The sequence below is a fragment of the Phyllostomus discolor genome, chromosome 12, assembly GCF_004126475.2.
Source record: "Phyllostomus discolor isolate MPI-MPIP mPhyDis1 chromosome 12, mPhyDis1.pri.v3, whole genome shotgun sequence".
Taxonomy (NCBI): Eukaryota; Metazoa; Chordata; class Mammalia; order Chiroptera; family Phyllostomidae; genus Phyllostomus; species Phyllostomus discolor.
The window spans coordinates 71,317,274-71,324,707 of NC_040914.2; positions in this window are offsets into that span (position 1 = coordinate 71,317,274).

The window sequence follows — 7,434 nt, forward strand, 5'->3', positions numbered from 1 at the left end:
CCTTCTGCCCCTGTAGATAATTTCTCTAGGGAGCCACACTGTTAGGGGTAGTGGTTTTTAAATAGGATGTGCTATAATTAGCTAGGAGGTGTCTTAACTACTGTCAGACAATAGTTAACTTGTCTATATAGTGTTATATAGTTAACTTGAAGTAATAAATGACTTACTTCTCTAATCCTTAGACTTAAGGACATTAGAAGCATGGGCTTTGGAGTCGGAGCAATAAAGATTTGAACCCTAGCTTTGCACAGGGGATTCCTGAAATGATGAAATAAGATGATGCCTGTGTTCCCCCCCCCCCCCCCAGACAACCCCTGGGCAGTGTTAGCTGCCCTTGTTAGAGATCAAGTTCAAGATTACATGTGCACTACTTGTGTAAGAATGTTCACAGCAGCATTACTCATAATAGGTCCAAAGAAAAAAAACAGCTCAAACATCCATCAATGAATGAACAGATAAAGAAAATGTGATATATTCATACATGTCGGCTATTAATCAGCTATGAAAAAACAGTGAGGTACTAATATATGTTACAACAATGGATGAGCTTAGAAAACAATATACTCATATAATTTTTATTGTTGTTCAATTACAATTGTCCCTATTCCCCCCATTACTCTCCTCTGCCCTACCCACATTCAATCCTCCCTCCCCCCCATTGTCTTTGTCCTTGGGTCCTTTATACATGTTCCTTGACTTGACCCTTCCCTCATATTTTTATTAGCCAATTTCAGAAGCCAGTCTCCAAAAACCACATATTACACGATTTAATTTCCATGAAATGTCCTGAACAGACAAATCCATAGAACAGAAAACAGATTGGTGGTTGCCAGTGGCTTGGGGCTTTGAGGTGAAATAGGAAGTGACTACTAATGGGGTGATGAAATGAGGTGATGGTTGCACAACTCATGAATGCTAAAAATTATTGCTTTGTATAATTTAAGTGGATTAATTGTATCATGTTAATTATATCTCAATAAAATTGTCATGAGAAAAGATTACACCAGTGATCATGTCATTGTAATTTCAATGTTGTTTGAGGGGGAGGGGACAGCATGGCCTGGAAACCCCATATGTGCCCACAGAAGTGTGTCATAGGTGGCAAAATGAATAGGGGTAAAAGTTTAGGAGATACTGCCTTAAAAGAAACAAGCATAATTCTCTTCTTCCACCATCTCAGTATGACAGCTTTTCCCCTGGGAATCCTCTCACCTTCCTCTTTATCAGGGAAAGGAGGGAAAAGTACAAGCCAGGAGAGAAAGTTAGGTTTGAATAACAAGTGGTTTTCAATGAACTATATTGAGAATTAAGAGTCAACTTGTAATAATTTTCATAATCAAATTACTTCATTTAGTCTCTCCTCTAATTTTATGCCAGGATTATTTTAGTCACTCTAATTATGCATGTATCAATATTTAGTGGGTATTTACCTAACCCACAGCATACCCAAGTGTTTCCCTCCCTAAGGGATCATGGCAGTGCAAAATAATATGAATAGGTGGTACACAGTGCAGAGATGAAGCCGCTTTAATTTCTCCATCCTGTTTGTAAAGAACATTCAGGTGGTGTTTCTAGAAAAGCATGTGTATACCATTTAAATACATCTATGAAACTAAAGGAAGTGCTGTGAATATTATGAGTTCATAAGATCGTATTAAATGCAATTCTTGCATAGATGTTTCATTAGGGATTTAGTTACATAAAACAAATTAAAACTTACCATTTGTTTATATTTTCTTTTTGCAAAGAACCTTTCTTCTCTGGTTGTGTATTTAAATTTTTCTGTTACTGATAGGATCCTGCAGAATCCCTTCTCCTGACTTCGGCCAAGATGGAGGCATAGGTACGTATTCTTTGCTTACTCATACAACCAAAAGAAGGGCAACAACAAATTTAAAAACAAAACCAGGACTGCCAGAAAATTGAACTATGTGAAAGTGCACAACTCATGAATCTAAAAATTATTGAATTGTATACTTTAAGTGGATTAATTGTATCATATGTTAGTTATATCTCAATAAAATTGTTATGAAAAAAGATTACACCAACATTCGTGTCTTAAAGAAGACACATTCATCCAGGATGATAGGAGGCGCAGAAATGGGTAGCCAGGGAAGAGAGAACCCATGGCAAAGTGGCAGACCAGGCAGGTGAGGCAGCAGCTGGCAGACCAGGCAGTCACACATTTGTGTGGAGATAAACCAGGAGAAACAACTGGGGAGAGAGAAGGACTGAGGAAACCAGGGTTCCAGCATGGGAAACTAAAGCCTCAAAACCTCTGGCTGAAAAAATCTGTGGTTGTGGTGGCAGGAGAAACTCCCAGCCTCACAGGAGAGTTCATTGGAGGTACTCATGGGGTCCTAGAGTGTACACAAACCCATCCACCCAAGAATCAGGGCCAGAAGGGCCCAAAGTGGAACAAGTGGCATTGCTCCCACTCTGACCCCTCCCCCACATAAAGCGCCACTACTCAGTGAAGTGGGTTGCTCTGCCCTGGTGAATACCTAAGCCTCTGCCCCTTACAATGTAACAGGTGCACCAAGACAAAGAACTGTGGCCCAAATGAAGGAACAGATCAAAACTCCAGAAAAAGAACTAAGTGATGAAGAGATAGCCAATCTATCAGATGCAGAGTTCAAAACACTGGTAATTAACATGCTCACAGAAATCATTGAAATGGACACAAAATAGAGAAAGAGGTGAAGGCTATGCAAGGTGAAATAAAGAAAAATTGGCCCTGGCTGGCATAGCTCAGTGTATTGAGCGCAGACTGTGAACCAAAGTGTTGCAGGTTCGATTACCAGTCAGGGCACATGCCTGGGTTGCAGGCCACGGCCCCCAGCAACCGCATATTGATGTCTGCCTCTCTCTCTCTCTCTCTCTCTCTCTCTCTCTCCCTTACCTCTCTAAAAATAAATAAATAAGATCTTAAGAAAAAAAGAAAAATATACAGGGAATCAACAGTGAAGGGAAGGAAACTGGGACTCAAATCAATGATTTGGACCAGAAAGAAGAAATAAACATTCAACTAGAACAGAATGAAGAAACAAGAATTTAAAAAATGAGGAGAGGCACCAGGACAACTTTAAATGTTCCAACATCTGAGTCATAGGGGTGCCAGAGGAAGAGGAGGAAGAGCAAGAAATTGAGAACTTATTTGAAAACATAATGAAGGAAATATTCCCCATTCTGGCAAAGGAAATAGACTTGCAAGTCCAGGAAGTTCAGAGAGTGCCAAAGAAATTGGACCTAAGAAGGAACACACATCATAATTAAATTACCCAAGATTAAAGATAAGGAGAGAATCTTAAAAGCAGCAAGAGAAAAGGAGACAGTTACCTACAAAGGAGTGCCCATAAGATTATCAACTGATTTCTCAAAAGAAACATTGCAGGTAAGAAGGAACTGGAAAGAAGTATTCAAAGTCATGAACAGCAGGGACCTATATCCAAGACTACTCTATCCAGCAAAGTGGCTATCCATATCATTTAGAATGGAAGGGCAGATAAAATGCTTCCCAGATAAAGTCAAGTTAAGAGTTCATCATCACTAAAACCTTATTATATGAAATGTTATAGGGACTTATCTAAGAAAAAGAAGATAAAAAATATGAACAGTAAAATGACAACAAACTCACAGCTATCAATAACTGAACCTAAAAGAACCACACACAAACAAAAACAAACTAAGCAAACAACTAGAACAGGAACAGAATCACAGAAATGGAGATCACATGGAGGGTTATCAGTGGGGGTGGGGGCGGGTGGAGGGAAGAGGATGGGGGAAAAGATACAAGGAATAAGAAACATAAATGGTAGGTACAAAATAGACAGAGGTGTGGTTAAGAATAGCATAGGAAATGGAGAAGCCAAAGAACTTATACGTATGACCTATGGATATGAACTAAGGTGGGGGGCAGATGTTGGTGCAAGAGGGGGTGCAGGGTGGAGGGAGATGAATGGGAGAAAAAATGGGACAACTATAATGGCATAATCAATAAAACATACTTAAAAATCCCTTCTCCTTTGACAAGCACTCGCCTATTTATGCTCTGCTCTATGTCCTCCTCCTCTTCCTTTTCTTCCTCCACCTTCTCTTTTTCCTTATATTTCATCCTTTGTCTCAATTTTCTTTCCTTTGCTCCTTTATTATTTTCTTTCTAGCTCCATACTGGGTCCAAAATTCCATCTTTGGCCTTCTTTTCTTCTATTCTTTACATCCTTCACATAATAGCCCTTTTCAGTACTCTTTTTACAGAACAGACCAAGGGGTGGGGGTGAATAATATACCATTACAGAAAGGACCCCCCTTTTTTCTCTGGGGGTTCCTCTCCTGTACTAGGTTTGCTTTGCCTGCTGCCAGAGGAAAGACATCTCTCAATGCTGGAGATTGGTGAAAAGGAAAGGAATTATTTATTTAAAAGTTATACAGGCTTAGAGTACTGATTTAATGTCTTCATTAAAATACTTAAGTTCTTTAGAATACACACAAACGCACACAGTCCTTCTTTTTCCCCTTTGCCCAGTCCGGGGTACTGTATCTCAGGAAAAGAAGTAGAAGTCCATGATTCAGGCTCCCAGCACCATCAACTGTGTTCCTGCCACAATTCCCAGTTAATCCAAAGCCATGTGGCACCTTCTCATGGCCCACCAGCAAGAGTCCATTCACCCCTTTTCTTCCAGGCAAAGTCTCTCCTGCTGCCTAAGCCATGTGGCAAAAGGGAGCATCCCAAAGCCAAGTGGTCCTAACTCTTGCTCAAGCCATGTTATCTCTACTCCACCAAAGCCCCGTGGTCCCAACTTCTGTCAAAGCCTCGTGGTGATTTCTGTCAGGGCTGCCGCATCTGGGTTTAAATCCCCGCCCCAATCTTCCTCTGCAGCCCCATCTCTGACTCCTCCCACAATCAGCTACACCCGCCAGCATTCCTATATCCTTCCAGCTTTACTGGGCTGCCATAGTAAGTGGGAGCAGGCATGTCCCTATGTCATGGAGACAATCATCTCCAAGCAACCAGGGGGAGTTGCTTCCCAGTTACATCCTGGGTGGAAGTCACTCCCATCGCCCTGGCTCAAAGCATGACCACAGCCATTTAACATATCTATGAAACCAGTTAAGGGCTATAGATATGTTAAATGACCATGCTGCAGGTTAACTGCAAAACTGTTGCTTTGCAAAACAGCTCCCAATGGCCCTGCTCCATGTGTCCTATACCCCAGCTCAGACTGGTGGGGGTGAGGACATCATATATATTTTTTTTTCTTTAATATTTCCTGGACACCCTGAGCTCTGGACCCCATTACAAATCCCCATTTGGGCCATCCCCCCAATGTTGGCTACACCCTGTTACACTCTTGGTTTCAACTCTGAACCACGAGCTGATGACTCCCAAATGTATATGAATTTACCACTGGGATTTATATAAGGGAATGGTCCATTTATCTTAACCTAATGTCCAGAAGTGGATTTCTTTTCTCTAGCAATACCTGGTATTGGTTGCACCGTTTTGATGCCTTCCTCCTTTTTCTTCATTCTCATGTTAGTTTAATTTTGCCTGCCAAAGTCTCTTGGATTTATTCTCTCTCTTTCCATTCCTTTGCTTCCACTCTGTTTTCCTGATGGTCTTCTAACTAGAGTAATACCCCAGAGGGTCAACAAGTTAATTTTTGCAGTCTGCAAGGTTTGGTCATCTTTTAGGCAATCCATCCTGAAGCCAGGTGCCCCTCACTTCTTTCTTCTACTTCCAGGGTCCAAAGAAGCTTCACCCCTGCACCTTTCCTCTAAGTGCTGTGGAATGAGATGAAGCTGAGAGAGGGCCTTAGGTAGGAGAACAAGGAATGGGGCAATGTAGGGGAGGCTGTGGGAGTCCAGACACACAATGTAGACCACAGGGTCTTGGGAATGTGGAAGAAGAGAGAGAGACTATACCAGGAGAAATTTTCCTTTCTATTAGTGTGGTGGCTCTGTGGAATGACTGATTCTTTCACTCAGAGGCATCTTGTTTAACTATGTGCACTCAGAATTGGGTAAAATGAAATGTGAATTTCAATACAAATACAGTATTGTGAATGCAGTATTTTTTTGCTATAATTCTTTAATAGTATGTGTCTTAAATATGTTTTCTTATTTTTAAAGATTTTTATTTATTTATTTTTAGAGAGAGGGGAAGGGGAGGAGAACAAGAGGGAGAGAAACATCAGTGTGTGGTTGCCTCCCTTGTGCCCCCAACTGGGGATCTGGCCTGCAACCCAAGCATGTGCCCTGACTGGGAATCAAACCGGTGACCCTTTGGTTCACAGGCCTGCACTCAATCCACTGAGCTACACCAGCCAGGGCTTAAATATATTTTCAAAGAACTTCATAACTGAAGTTCTCATTCAACCTCATTCAACTTATGGAAAATATTCATCATATAATTGATCAAGCCAGTCCACATTGTCAAATCAATCAGCCAGATCAAAGGATTTGAATTTGTTTTGAGTTATATGCTTCAAATTATACTTAATGGTCAGCTGTTAGAAAAATATGACTTCATATTTCCGTTCACATAAATATAATAGCACCTTTATGACTACTAGTTCATTTTTGGTAGGTAGATTATTTGATTGACTGATTGACTGTGGAGTTTCTTGTTGGTGCCATGAGGTTGTTACCTAGATTATATTTATGGGGAAATTTGGAGCACATTGAAGGGGAAGGAAAGGTGTGCCTTTTGAGCAGGAGACCTTCAAAAAAGGAATTACAGGAGGCCAGGGAATTGGGCAAATGGACAAGAGTAGTCCATACGGAGGGAAAAGCTAGAGCAGGTGTGAGCCCCATGTGTCTGAAGAGTGGCTAGAGGGCCCTTGTGACTAGAATGGAGTGAATAAAATGATAGAAGTCTGAGATGTGGTCTAAGAGCTACAGGAGCCAGCTCATCCAGCCTTGGAAGCATTTAAAGACTTTGGCTTTTACTCTGGGTAAGATGGGGAGTCTTTGCCTGGTTTTTAGCAAATGGGTAATGTGTTAAAAAGTTTATAAAAGAATTTGTCTGGGTGTTGGGTTGAGTGTGGATAGTAGGAAGACAAGCGTAGAACTAGAGGGACCTATTAGGAGGCTGTTGCTGCCATTCCAGGTAGGAGGTGATGGTAGCTTGGACCAGGTTAGTAGCAGTGGAATGATGAAGTAGTGAATATATTCTGAAAGTAGAGCCCTCAAGGGGAGCTCAATGCTTGTATGCCGTGCTTCAGTGGAGATGAAATTGCCCTCACTGAGATGGGGAAGGCTGTGGATGGAGTAAATTTGGAACATGTAAGCTGGGGAACAGGAGTTAGAGTGAGCTGAGAGCTGATAACTCTGTAGGATAGAGGGAAGAGAAGTTAGAGTCCACAAGACAATAACGGAAGGAGGAAGAGGAGGGGGGTGAGAGAGAGAGAGAAGCTAAAGGAAGCATCGGTA